Source organism: Mustela erminea, chromosome 10 (genome assembly GCF_009829155.1).
Source record: "Mustela erminea isolate mMusErm1 chromosome 10, mMusErm1.Pri, whole genome shotgun sequence".
NCBI classification, from domain to species: Eukaryota; Metazoa; Chordata; class Mammalia; order Carnivora; family Mustelidae; genus Mustela; species Mustela erminea.
Window position 1 is genome coordinate 42,700,165 of NC_045623.1, and position 13,918 is coordinate 42,714,082.

At 35.1% G+C, this 13,918-nt stretch overlaps 1 pseudogene; it reads right to left on the bottom strand.

The window, feature by feature from the left end:
• Nucleotides 1-2,874: 2,874 nt before the first annotated feature.
• Nucleotides 2,875-3,382, bottom strand: LOC116568071 (annotated as a pseudogene).
• Between the last annotated feature and the right edge of the window lie 10,536 nt (nt 3,383-13,918).

Here is a 13,918-nt window from a genome sequence, read left to right on the forward strand (position 1 = left end):
TTTTGCAAAGATAATAAATGTTTGTGTTCATTAGGTATCTCATAAAATTTTCTGGGCCTGATGGGTTTTGTAGAGTGTAGGGTACAGTTGTATTACTAGTGATTCTACTGATTCAATTTTGTTAATGGTTACAGGTTTATTCAAATTTTTCATTTTTTTTGAGGACCCATGGGTGGCTCAGTTAGTTAAGTGGCTGTTTTTGGCTCAGGTCCTGATCCCAGGGTCCTGGGATTGAGTTCTGTATCAGGCTCCTTGCTCAATGGGGGCCTGCGTCTCCCTCTGCCTGCATCTCTCTCTCTTTCTCTCATTCTCTCTGACAAATAAATAATTTTATTTTTCATTTTTTTTCTTGAGACAAGTTTTAGTAGTTGTATGCATGTGTGTGTTTTGGGGGGTAGGGGTGGATTGTTGTTTCTGATTTTACAATTTATTTACCTGAAGTTGTTCATAGGATTCTTTCATCATTTAAAAATCTCTAACTTTGGGGCACAGTCGTTTAGGAGGCTAACTCTTGATTGTAGCTCAGGTCATGATCTCAGAGTCTTGGGATTGAGTCCCACGTTAGGGCTCTTGCTCAGCAGGGAGTCTGCTTGAGGATTCTCTCTCCCTCTCTGCCCCATCATCTGCTCAACTGGGTGCTCTCTCTCTCTCAAATAAATAAATCCTAAAAATAAATAAATAAATAAATAAATCCTCAACTGTATCTGCATTATGACCTCTTTTTGGCTCCTAAAACTATTCCTTTATTTTTTTCTTAATCAGTCCTAAAATACTTCCTTTTTTCTATTTTATTAGTTCCTACAAACCACTAATACAGGATTTATTAATCCTATTTTGTGTTCATTATTATTATTTTCTGTTCTCTTTACATTCCATTCCTTCAAATAGTATTTAGGTATATTTTAGTTTTTCTGACATCTTAACTTAGGCTTGTTAATAGTAGACATTGCTCTTCCACTATAAACATTTAATGTTGATAATTTCTCTCAAGTGTATATTCTCTTGGTAGAATTTTTTTCCGGTAGGTTCCAACCTTTATCAATACATAGTGATGATTCTTATCCCTCCAAAATCTGATTTTGCCTTAAAGAGAGGTACACCAGCCTTCACTTACTTGGTCTTTACCTGCTCTTTTTTTCTTTCCATTCTTTTACTTGCCAGCTTTCTGCTTACTAACAGCATATAACTGGATTTTGTTTTCTTTTTTAAATCCATTGTGAAATATGTCAACAAAATAATGTTTTTTCATTGTATTTACATATCATTTAGGCACCAAATTTAATACATTTGGATTTTGTATCTTATTTTGTGTTTCCCTTTTATCCTTCCTTTTCAATGCTTATTTTTTCTTTTTAAATTTTCTTGTTTTTCATTTATACCTTTATTTTTAATTCTGCATTTCCTTGCTACTTCATTATTTTTAATCTTTTAGTTATTACACATTGGATTATATTGTATTTGATCTACTTCTATCTCTCTCAAGATAATTTCTGTACTCCTTCCCCCAATGTAGAGGCCTTAAGAACAATACTTTTCAAACTGTCAGTGGTAAAGAATTTTTTTTTTCAAAATTTCCAACTCTTTATAGACTGATAGAGCTGCAAAATAAAATCGGCACATTACTAGAGAAGTGAAATGATAAAATGCACATTAAATACGAGGCTACTTTTTTGATTCCTAGATTTAACAGACATAAAATTATTCTGTCAAAATGCTTTTACAGTTTCTAAACCCTTACTCTCAATTTCTTGTCACAGATCAGTACAATACAATTTGTGGACTGGTACTGATCATGGGACATAGTTTGAATGGCACTGACTTTGAATACTTTAATTGCAATTTGTTCTTTCCCCTTCTTACAGAATTGTTGTCAGGCATCAAATATAATTTTAGTCTACCTTGTTTTTTTTATCCTCACATTGCTATTATTTGAACTGTTTCATGTCATTGACATTTGCTTAGACCTATTCATACACTTCTCAATTTCATTGTCTTTTTTTAAATCTCAGACCTCCCTTTTGTGTATCTATTCATCCTTCTGAAATACTCCTTTAAAATTTCTTTTAGTGAGGGTAGGTTAGTGGCAAGTTCCTCGTCTCAAATGTCTTTATTTCTTCTAAAATCCTTAGTGATAATTTAGTTTGGTATCTAATCCTAAATTGACAGTTTTCTCCTCCCACCAACCCTTTCTCAAAATTTTGAGGATATTATTCTACAGGCTGCTTATATTCATTATGATATTGCACATTTTGTAAATAATCTTTCTTTTCTCTTTGGCTACTTTTATGTTTTTCTTCCTGCACTTGGTATTTTTAAATATGTTTATAAAATGTCTTGGTATGGATTTTCTTTTTTTTTTTCCTCAAAGGACATGTATTTCCTGAGCCTAAATATTCTTATTTTTCATCAATTCTGTGAAATTCTCATTCACTCTATTTGCCAATATTGCCCCCATTATATTTTTCTATTGTCTTCTATGAATCAGATTAGAAAAAAATGAGACATTTCTATTCTATCCTTGTCTCTTAGCTTCTGTGTTTTCTTTTGAACTTCACTTTTTTAAAAAATTTCTGTGATGTATTTCTTCTAGTTTCACAATTCTCTCCACAGTTTTTTTTTTTTTAATTCACACTCTATTTATTGTTTTGTTTCAATGATTATGTTTTATTTATTTATTTTTCTGACACCAGGAACTGTATTAATGAATAATCTTGGTTTGGGGAGGGGGTGTTGGGATGCAGAAGAAGCACCCATCTCAGCGGATTTTCCGAGAAATCAAGCTTTCCTCCATGCGGCTTTCAAGGAAACACCTTTGTGGGTGAAATCCCTAGAAGGCAGTGTTGCGACTACCAAGCCCCAGGGATAGGAGGTTGCCTAGGCACAGCTGGGCCCCCAGGACCCCAGGGCTTCGATGCCCTGTTCCATATACATGGCTGGAAAGCAAAAGCTGTACGTGCACACAGGCACACCATCGGGGCCCACCAGGAACTTCTCACAGTTCCAGGCGACGTCGTTGCAGCCCACCAGAGACCAGGTGATGAACTTTGGGTCAGTCCTGGGCACAGTGCAGTCCTTCCTGCGGACAGGCAGGGCCTCCCGCAGGAAGACCAAGAGGGCTGCGCCTGCGCGCCACTCACCTCACACTTAGAAGGCCTGACGCTGGGCTTGCGCCAGCCGCGGAGTGGCACGTGCTTGAGAGAATTCAGGATCTCTTTACTCTTGGCGTTTTCCGGACGCCGGAACTGGAGGCGGCGGAAGTCTGGTGGGGGCGGAAGCTGAGCACCACCAGGCCCTGGGGCCTGAGGCCCTGCTGCCGCTGGTTCATCTGGGTGTCATCCCGGACCGTTGTGCCTCCAAGCGACACCACATTCGGGAGGAGCAGCATTTTGAGCCTCCAGCAACCCTGGCTCGTGGGCTCCCTGCTGCGGCGGGCTCGCGGAGAAGGCGGACTCAGAGCCCAACGAGCGGGGGGCACAGCTCTGCAAGAAGAGTGCATTATGTAATTTTTGTTTTTAGATTACCTGGTTCATTATTTCTCAAGTCTTTGTAATACTTTATGTTATCTTTAATTCTACAGATATTTGTTAACATCTTTTATTTCTTTAAACGTTTTAAAAGTCTGCTTTTATTCTACATCTATGACTTCAACTATCGGAAAAACAAGAATTTAATTGTCTTGCTGTTGCTGAATAGCACTTGTGTTGCCATTTTTTTTTTTTAATTAAACTTTTATAATTTTGGACTGTGAGTTTAGCTTTGGTGGCCATTTGAGAATCACATGGGCCACCTTTGGGCCTTGTTTTGAAAGATAATATTTTAAAATATAAGTGCCTTGGAAATGTCCTTAACTCATGATTATTTTATGTTAATATACTTGTATGATTTTTTTGCAAGGTGCATAGTATAAAACCATGATGTGAGAGAAAGTTTGTATTTGTAAATTTTTGCAGACTTGTTTCCGTCATAGCGCAGGCAGGCAGATAAATACCCTTGTCATATTTATTCGCTTATTTTCCTTGAGTTTCTCCCTGATCTGGAAAGGAGAGTTATAGACGAGTCTAATTCAGCCAACCCCATCTACCTGTCCCTCCTACTCTGATTGCATGGGCCAAATCTCATTACCTATATTCTCCAGTAAAATCTGATTTCTGATGTTGGTAGATATATAACTTTTAGCTTACCATTCTGCCTTTTACTTTTCTCTCTGGTTTGGGTCCTTTGGTGTTTTTCTTACTTGGGGTTGGGTTGGGCTTAACTGTACATTTAAAATAATGTTTATTATATTTTTTCCAGAATTTCTGGCTATATTATAGTGAGACATTGTTCAGGATATTTATCTTGCCATAGTGTTATTTGAAATGTAAGCATATGGTCCAATTCATGTTCTCTTTTATTTCTGTACTCTAGTTATACTTTACATATTTCAGTCACTCTAAAATCTTTAGTTACTTTCCAACTCATACTGTTTTGGTTAGGGTAAGATTAAGCATACTCCAGCTGTAAAAATAAACTCCCAAATTTCAGTGCCTTAGAAAGAATAGATGCTTTTTGTTTACTCATCTAACAACCTGATAGGGGCATATCTCGCTGTCAGGTGACTTTCCTTCATGTGGTTTTTCAGATATCCAGACTTCCTCTATCCCATGCATCAACCAGGGAATAGAAATGACACACATCACTTTCATCTAACTTCTTGGATGGGAGTTAGACATATAACCACCTGTGGAGGAAAAAGAAGCATAAGAATTACTCCCTTCCCAGTCAGGGTTATATCTAATGAAGACTGCACATTACAGTGGGGAAACTCTCAGTATTGATGTACAGATACTCATTTCTGGGACAGGGGCTTTTGTGTATGATATTCCCTGTGCTTGGATGTTTTCCCTCACTTACCCTCTCTAACTGACACTCTTTTGTGCTTTGTCACCCAATCACAACCTAGAAAAGCCTTTCTAGATTAAGTGAGGGCCTGGTTTCATAAAGACAACCTACAAAATCCTTCAGTCCTTAGCACTTATAAAATAGTAATTGTTGTAATGTCCATGCAATTGTGTCCTCAGTCTCTAACTCCCCCACTAAAACAGGCTCTGTAAAGGAAGAGCTCATCTTCCTCCAACCCCTTCACCCCCTCTTTCCCATCATGCTATTTCTTGTTCCGTAGTGGCTGTCAAATTGTGAACATGCAATAACTATGTGTTAATGCATAAAAAAAAAAAGGTTTGTATAAAATGATCAACAGATTTATAGTGGAAACCATGACATTCAGTATCATCAAACTCTTAAAAGCTTAGCTTGTATAAGTAACTTAATCAATCTACAAGATAAATTTATGAAGATTAGGACAATCGAGCAGGTTCTGTGACAAAGCCAAATACATATTCTTTGTCATTAGGCATCGCAGATCTACTTAAGGAGTGGGGGTGTTCTAAGCTAGAATATTAAAACTCTCCTCTAAAAAATTTAAAATTAGTAAAACCTAGGTTATGATTATGCCAAGATCTATCAGCTGTGATATTGCCACAAATACTGTATTTTAGCTTTCCTCTTAGAGAATACATGGTTTCTTATACCTCCTTATTCTGGGAACTGCATTTCTTGCCTTATAGAGAGAATAAAGCTTGTTCCATTTAGATGTCCCACAAAAGGAATATCATACAATTAAATATACATTTGGTCCTATAGTCTATTATCTAAACTGTTAAAGTGGGGAGGTTTTTATGTGTTCAACCATTCTCTCCAATTTCAAGTATTAAGATCAAAGGATTTTTTTTTCTCTCTAAAATGTAATAAAATATAATAATATACTTCTTAAAGCAAATAAAATGAGTGTTGAGGTATACATTGTTTCATTAAAGATAGTAATATGTTAAATATGTGTTAGCATATTTTTGTCAAATGTTTAAAAAATCTGATATCTAGTATTTTTATGAGCTTTTAATTTTACTTTTTAAAGTTTTTCTCTGTGTGTGTGTGTGTGTGTGTGTGTGTGTGTTTCCCATAGATTTTCTGGCTTCTCTTAGGATATTCTTACTTTCATGCTGCTAGATCCCTCCAGACTAGGTAAAAAGAATGCACTGAACTTAATTGAACTTTCTTGGTAGAAAATTAGTTTTGTTGAAATACTTGCATGTTTTATATCTGACTCTTTAACATACACCACTATTTGCCCGTGGTGTATTCTTAGCATCTTAGGTTAGTCATTGGTAAATGGCTGCTTTTTGCTGCTGCAATTTTTTACCTATGTGGTTTTGCTTTGAATGTATTTTTTTTTCTTTAACCATTCAGATTACTGTGAATTATATCAGGAGAGCAGCCTTTTAGTAATCAAGGTCAATAAAAATCCTTATTCCTAATAAGTCATATAAAGCCTTTGCTGTGTGCTATTCCACAGGGCAGAGTAGAAGCTGTTTTATTGACCAGCCTTTCCTAGGGGGACCTTGTAGCATTTGCAATTTTTGCCTTCAGGGACTGGTAAAAGAGACCTCTGCTACTGTTTTAATCAGTACCAGGATCAGCAATTAACCTATAACTGTAGCTGGTGTCCTAGAAATGAGGCAATGTAATCTTTTCTCATTACTTCTTACGGGAAAATTGCTTTTGACATATGTGCTTTAAGGTTGCTCACGCATTTCAGGAAATATACTTTTAGCCTATGTCAACCAGTACACATACTACCTCTTCATAGATGGCCACATTTCGGCTTATCTGACCTAAACTCTTCAGTTTTTCATTTTGCCTTTGTGCTTTTAAGGGTGCCTTCTGCATATTTCTATCAGAATAATTATCACTGTTGCATAATCATCCTTTTACTCTCTTGACTGTCAATCTTTTGAGATTAGAGAGCATTTATCTTGATAAATTCAGTTACTAGGAAGGTGACCAGTTCTTCATTAATAATGGCATTTCAGATCAACCTTAGGAACTAAGATAGTCTCTGCACAATGAAGAGTGTCTCGCACATAGTAATCTCTCAATAAATATTTCTCAAATAAGATTCTTAATAACAACACCTAATGGGGGCGCCTGGGTGGTTCAGTTAGTTCAGTGTCTGACTTGGGATTTTGGCTTAGGTCATGTTCTCATGGGTCCTGGGAGCCCTGTTTAGGACTCCACACTCGGCTAGGTGTCTGCTTTCTTGTCCCTCTCCCTCTGCTCCTCCCCTCTGCTCACCCACACTCAGTCTCTCAGTATAAATCTTTAGAGAAATAATAAAACCTAATGTACAACACTTGTTTTATGATAGGCATAGTTCTGAATTTACTTGTATTAGTTCATGTAACCCTCAAAATCATTTTAGTAGGTAAGGCTATTATTTTCTCCATTTTACAGATGAGTTATTGATGCAAGAAAGGGTGAGTAAATTTCCAAATGGCACACAGCCAGGTAGTGATGGTGCCATGAGTCAAATCTGGTCAGTCTGGCTGCCAAGTCCATCCCCCTAACATTACTGTAAGAAAAAGCTTCCACAGAAAGAAATGACTTGCTGATGAAACATTTTCACATATAAGAGGAAGAAAAATTTATACTTACACAGAAGACTGACACTAACTATAAATATATGTTCATATAGGGCATATGAGAAGTAAAGGGAAAGCTATTATTTACATTCCTTCCTATTTTCATTGAATCAAAACTGTGTATCATTTTTCCAGAAAAGTTTGTGAATAAAATTAAATCTTTTTATGTTTTATATCTAGAATTAAAAGACAGTGCATAATTAGAAGAAATAAAAAGTCTTTTCAGTTCTTAATTTTAGACTATTATATGTTTTAGGTAGTATCTAAATTTATATTACCATGATAATAAAATACTGCAAGAATATAAAGATGTGCATCATGAAAATTTTATCATTAATGAATAGTGTGTTTAGCCCTCATACTAATGAAATGAGACTTAAGATAAAAACATATCAGGAAGTAGTATACTCTTGATAATTAAATAAAAGATATATGCAATAGTAGATGGTGACACATTTTGTAATTCTCTTTAAAACCTTTTATTTTCATAAGCCCTTGAAATACAACACCCAATTGCATTAGGACACATTTACAAAACTTAGTTTAAAATATGTTACCTTAAAATTTGTAATATGCCTCAATATACTGTAACAGAAAAATGGAACAAAGCTTATAGACATACCTAAAAATTGACTTTCAGATATAGTGTGCTAATCTGGCATGTGGATATTCCTAGTAAATAATGTGTTTGGGTTAAAAAATAGTTCACTATATAAATACATTCCCTGCATTGAATTCTAAGGAAAAAAAAAATCAGCCTCTGAATTTGGTTTTAGGAATTATCACAGGAGTATTCATCTTGAAGTTAGAATTGTTCTTCTGCTGAAATCTAAATTTTTGTGTGCAAGATCTGAGTTTCCTAAAGATAAAGCTACTTGAAGCTGATTTCTAATTTTAACAAGGTTTTTGCTTTGTTTTAAAATTTGGCTGAGGGCACCTGGGTGGCTCAGTGGGTTAAGCCTCTGCCTCCCAGCTCAGGTCATGGTCTCAGGGTCCTGGGATCGAGGCCCGCATCAGGCTCTCTGCTCCGCAGGGAGACTGCTTCCCTCTCTCTCTCTCTCTGTCTGCCTCCCTACTTGTGATCTCTCTCTCTCTGTCAAATAAATAAATAAAATCTTTAAAAAAAATAAAATTTGGCTGAAATTGGCAACTTATATTAAATTACCTTATTTTATTTTGTTGTAGGCAAACATAAATAGATATACCGATAAATATAAAATTAAAATGATCTATTTATTCAGATGTGGGGCATTATTCCTCAGCCTTTCCCCAGCAGTGGCTAGCTTTAAATAATTCTCTTTCTTTCTCTGTTTTCCTCCCATCTCATGTGTTATTTTGAGCTTATATTTTAGATTTATGAGATTTTTCACTAAAATACGTAGATAATGTAATTCAATTTTGTTTTGTTTTTTGTGTGTGTGTCTGTGTATTTGAATTTAAGATACAAAGAGTGAGCCTCACAGTACCATTAACACTACCATTTTTAGATTTCACTTTGAATTACATATTCAAGAACTTACAAGTAGGAGCCAAGCTATGTCTTCTTTCATAAGAATTATAGATTCTGGGCTTTTCCAGAAACACTTTTTAGCACCATGGGATACCATAAGCCCTTAAGTTCCTATTATTATTTTCCATAATCTCTGAAGGACATGCATTTCTGGGTCATTGCACATTTTCCGAGTGTTTTGCCGGCTTCTCATAGATTAGGCAGCGAAGAAGAGTAGTTTTCAGTTTGACAGTTATGGGATTGCACTGCTACTGTTTGGTAATATAAGGATAAGTTACAATCTCATTTATGCCATGTTCTTTTCCTTATGACTCTTGTGTTCTTACTTCTTTTAAACAAGGTATACCTTGTCTGTCAGTTACTGAAAACTAAATTTCTGTTATGATGACATTCTTGGAATTTCTTTATGTGGAATTTCTCATGCTCTTTAAGAGTAACATTATTGGAGCGCCTGAGTGGCTCAGTGGGTTAAGGCCTCTGCCTTCTGCTCAGGTCATGGTCCCAGGGCCCTGGGATCGAGCCTCGCATCGGATTCTCTGCTCAGTGGGGATCCTGCTTCCTCCTCTCTCTCTGCCTGCCTTTCTGCTTACTTGTGATCTCTGTGTGTCAAATAAATAAATAAAATCTTAAAAAAAAAAAAAGAATACCACTATTATTGGACCCCCAGAATATTTTAAACACTTATCTTTGTTTATGTTGTGTGAATTAAGCATAAATACCAGGAGTGTGAAGTTGTGTGAATTACGCATAAATACTAGAAGTTCACCTGCTTTGATTCAGTGAGCACTCTCTTCAAAGACTTTTAAGAGAATTGTTATGGCATGAGTTGGGGACATATGATAATTCTCCACAGAGAAAAAAAAATGAGCAATTTTGGAAACCATGCTTCTAAATAATAGTAGCTGGTCGGATTCCTTAGAAACCAAAGGACCTAGCTGAAGTGTGATTTCAGAAGTAGCAAACGTAATGCCTTTCCATGTAACCCGAGTCTGTTCTTAAATTCAATTAAATTCAATACACTATAATATAGTTTTCATTATAATCTACTCAAAATTTCAGAGGATAAATACACAAGGTCAATGGTATGTGTGTTTGTTCTTTAAACTTTTCTGTAGCTTTGAGAATATCAAATAAAAATTTAACTAATAACAAAGTTATTATAGATTAGTACAAGCAATAAAGTAATAAGTAAAATCTGCATAACCTATAATTTATGAATATAGGTTAAGTACCCCATGACTAAGTGGTAACTTTCAGCAAAATTCATGGATCTCTAATCCTTGTTTTGCTTATCTATTAAATGAAAATAATAAGAGTATCTCCTTCTTAGGATTTTTCTAAAATTCTAATAGTATTATTAAGACAACTGTGAACATTAAATGAAATATTGCATATAAATCACTAAGTAGACTAGCTAACAGTTGGTCAATAATTAATAATTACTTGTAATTATGATTTGCCTATACATTTATAATTTATCAGTTGTATATAGTTTATATCACTGAATTCTTCCAACAAATTAGATAGTGTAAATCTTTTATTTTACAGTGTAGTATACTGATGTTATAAAAGTTGAATCAGTAGTACAATCACATAATTAGTAGATAGAACTGTAACTTGAACACATTGTTTATGATTTTAAGAATGATGCTGGGGGCAAATGCATTAAATCGTTTTTAAAACCATATTTCAAAAAATATCTATATCATAAAACAGTCTTGTAACATAAAAATCCCAATTTAATTTCTCTTGAATATTCATCTTACTCAAAATCCTGTATTAAAATGATAACTTATCTTAGGTAGTGATACTCAGTTTATTCAAGTTGTATTTTGTTGCCCTGACAAGTTTTGAAGAATCTTCTACTGGCTTCTTACAGACCTGGTTTTGAGTGCTGTGTCTGCCAGTTACAAGGCATTTGTGTGTTGGGAATACTTAAAGAATGAGGCCGAGTCACTGTTCTCATCAAACTTCAGAGTATCTGGCACAAAGTAGAGATCACAAGCTATGATTACTGCTACCACTAGAATATTTCAGTTGTTGACATGTAGAATTTGTTAATTTCTATTTAGGTTTCTAATATCAAGGTGAATTTTATGTTTAATGACTATTTATTCAGTATAGTAAATAGTTTATAATTTTGGAAGTACATTCATCATTGCATTTTTCTTGTAAGTAACATAAATAGGTAAGATAATCTAACTCAGCGTCTAGCATTTTTAAGTTTTTACATCTTAAAACTTAGAACTGTCCCAGTGACTCAAAGCTATGCCATCAAGTCCTGTTTTAAACAGTGCTGTCCTTTGCCTAGGGCCAAATGGTTACCCCATGACTTTCTTAGGCTTTTCATGCAGTATGTGTCTATTCCTTGATTAATTTTTTATTTTCTAAGATAATGTCTTTGATTTCTTCAGCTATTTTTAATGTGACCTATTCTGAGAACCATCCCATGATGCTTAGTTTTATTTTGTTTTCTAAAAGTGCTTGCATTTGTCTATAAGAGTTCTACTCCCAGTCACCAGCTTCAGAACCGTGGGGCAGCTATGACATCGGAAGGATGTTCCTGACATTTTTCTGATTTCTCAGTAGTGGTAGCAAGTTTCTGACTTCAGGATAGGATTTAAAGAGGAATGACTAAATGCTCATGGCAGAGTCCCTGACTTTTCCTTTTCTAGTCTGATCATTGCTCTAATAAACCATTAAATTTTTAAAATGTCTCATGTTCTTTTCTTTCATGGAACCTTGAATTATCAATTTGTAAAATGTGTGTAGGGTCCAAACCATAGTTCTTGGCATTTAGACCATTAAATGCGGGTACTTTATTTTTTAAAATGTGAATACTTTAAAAAGCTTTATTTCACTTAATTTCTTCTCACAAGCACCCATTACAAATCATTAAAAAAAAAAAATAGTGAGAGTGTATTTTTAATATGTTTGGTCAGAGAAGGTAAGTTCAAGAACAACACTTTTTCATGTGTAAATCCATTTAACATATATTTATTGAAAGCCTATTATGTTCTGAAAATTGTGAACATGATGGTTAGCAAAATAGACACAGTTCAAGTCTTCATATAGTCCATTTCAATGGAAAATGCACTCTACAGAAACTGAACTAAATGAATTAGAGACAGTTTGTTTATTTATTTATTTATTTATTTATTTATTTTTTCCTTTCTGAACAGGATTCTATTTCTCATGAACTGGAAAATATAATGAACTTTGTTTTATTTTAATACAAATACCCAAGTGGGCCCCTGTTTGTATTTGTGCTCAGTTATTGATTCAGTGGTGGTGGTCTTTCCTATTATAGATAGAGCCAGTCATCATCACACTGGGAACTGTGGGCTTTGTAGAAACATTTCCTTTGTACAGCCCCACACCTTCTTATTTCTTGAATGTAAAGATGACTTTTTATGCTTTAATGATTTCTCCTTGTCTTCTCTAGTTATACATATCATCCAGCACTACTGAGGATGCTTCCTAAGATTTCCTGATGATGTTTTCAAGGATTTCCTATTCTGATTATTCTTTGGGAGCCAAAGAACTTGTATCAATTTTCCTTCCCCATCTCCCGTCCTCCTGCAGCAATACCACTTGTCTTGAAAGCTGCCCAGGGGGCAGGCTTCTTTCACCTTGTCTTCCGTGCAGGCCTAATTCTACTCAATCTGCAGTTAAAAGCAGTACCTTGGTTTAGGGTCAGAGAGAATCTGGGTTCCTCAGTACTTGGGACTCAGGATTTATTGTGCAGACAAGATGGGGTATTTAGAGTTCAGGCCCACTTTGAGGTATTTCACACATCAGGACCAGTAACGTTTTTTGTTTGTTTTTGTTTTTGTTTTGCCTTTACTCCTCTGTGGAAGTGTGTTTTTGACATTTAAAAAGAACAAAATAAAGCAAGAATATTCTCCAAAATATTTAAGAGGGAATTTTTTGGGGATTTGACTAATTTTTAAAATAGATATTGCAAGTTTACCTAAAATAATAATTCTCTGCATTTTACGTAGTTAAGTGGCAGACCTATTTGTATAGTCTATGGTCCCAGGTAAAACTAGCTCAAATTAAGCTAACACTGAGATAAGTGGGGATAGAGCGGTTGTATGTCTATGGAGAAAACTATACTAGAACATTGAATGGAAAGTGATAGAGGATTTGATTACTTTCTCAAACATACCTAGTTTGAGATGATTTAATCTAGTCTTGCTTCCAAGAGGTTTTTTTTTTTTTGGATTGTTTTTTTCAGGTCTGCCATCTGAATCATTGTTTCACCCTTCTTCAGGAATAATTTCCCTTCCTTTCCTACTTCTACTGATCCTCAGATTTGTGTATAAACTTGACTAAACAGGGAGTTTGATATCAGTATTTGAAGGTAGAATTGGGCCCATATGTGTATTGAAATAAAAAGAATAATGAATTGAAAACCTGTATACGTAAATGGTGTTTTCCATTTCTGACTGAAAATGCTGTTCAAATGAAAGTCAATTTTCTTTTTATGAACTGAACTCATAATTAGGAACTTGAATTATAATGTCATAGAAATAGTAGTTATAATATGGATATATTACATTTGATTAGATTTTGCACAAGGGAAATTCTCCTTTGTATTAACTGAGCATTTAATTCAAACTCCACAGAAGGTAACTTTGAAATTGCAGGCCATGAACTGTGCCCTGCTCAGGCACTCTGGCTAGGTCATGGTGGCCCACAGAGCATCAGGCTCAACCACTAAAGACTGTTTGACTTGAAAATTATTTCAGTTTTTCTGGGTTTCATTTAATTTTTTTTTAATCGTCTGTTTCCATTGTCCATGACATAAATCTTGGGGGCAGGATTTGCATTTAGAATGCTATAAAATACACTGTTCCTACGGGTATATGAAGGGGGGTACCCTCTA